The sequence below is a fragment of the Leuresthes tenuis genome, unplaced genomic scaffold, assembly GCF_036924035.1.
Source record: "Leuresthes tenuis unplaced genomic scaffold, fLeuTen1.0.hap1 SCAF_8, whole genome shotgun sequence".
In the NCBI taxonomy this organism is placed as follows: Eukaryota; Metazoa; Chordata; class Actinopteri; order Atheriniformes; family Atherinopsidae; genus Leuresthes; species Leuresthes tenuis.
In genome coordinates this window covers 24,200,026-24,201,191 of record NW_027325362.1, presented here as the reverse complement: position 1 = coordinate 24,201,191, position 1,166 = coordinate 24,200,026, and positions in this window count along the sequence as shown.

Here is a 1,166-nt window from a genome sequence, read left to right as displayed (position 1 = left end):
AACACAGTTTATCAACAGCTGGAACATCTATCAGATAAATCAGAAGGTGTTAAGAGAGGCCTACTTCAGTCCTTTGACACTGGACGTGAGCATGAAAAAGTTTGATGTTTCCCCCGGGGAGACCGAAGGAACGACAAGATCACTTTTGATCCAGGTAAACCGGATCAATCATTTCCTACCTTAGGACCCCACATTCCATAAGCTCCTTCTGATGAAGAGCTTGACAAGATTGCTCGTAATGGTTTGAACCCACTCCTGGGATACCCCACGACACCCGAGCATTGATTTCTATCTGCGAAGGTTCTCAAATGCATCCGTTCATGACAAATTCTACTTGATTAAGGTTACATCCAGCCGCGAGGTCAGTAGATTCATTGAAGGTCAACCTGATTACATACGGAATGACTATCAACTTCTCTGCCAAACTCTTGAACGAGAGTTTTCAGATGAGTTGACACAGTCTGGCTTAAGCGCTGCTATGATGGTTAAACAGGGATGGAATGAGCTGCCTCAGCAGTATTATTACCGCCTCCTTAAGGCCTATTTTGGTTTCCGCAATGTGGTAGGAATGGAAGAAGACATGAGTTTTAAAACTCTTTTCATTCAAAACCTCCACCCGGCTACCAGCTATCCGAATGGGCCACTCTAGGTTTCCAGAAACATAGACAGGCCAAACAGCCAGAACACATCACCGCACTGACCCAGAACACAGGTTCTTGGTCCCGGAGATCGAGGACAGACAAAGTGGCAGACCTCCAGAAGAGGTCCCCCACTGGTCATGATCACAACAGTCTAAGAAAGACTTCAAACCTAACTACTCCAAACCTACATGGCCCTGCCATGAACCGACTTACTGCCATACTGAATACCACAGTGTTCAGTCAAACTCCCAGAGAGGCATGTCTTTTTAAAACCGACATGACCAGCAGTCTGCTCATAACCGCAACTGCCATTATAGACATCGGTCTCGCTATAAACCGTCACGTACCGTGTGGTCACAACCATCACCAGATCAGAAGGCCACTGAGATGAACATATTCACTGACGAGGACCACACAGAATCTCAGCAATGGTCGAGTGAAATAAGTGCCCTCAGTCAAGATGATAGCGATACCCTGAAAAGTCTTCTGTTAAAAGGGAAGAAAAGAACAAAACTTGAGAACCCT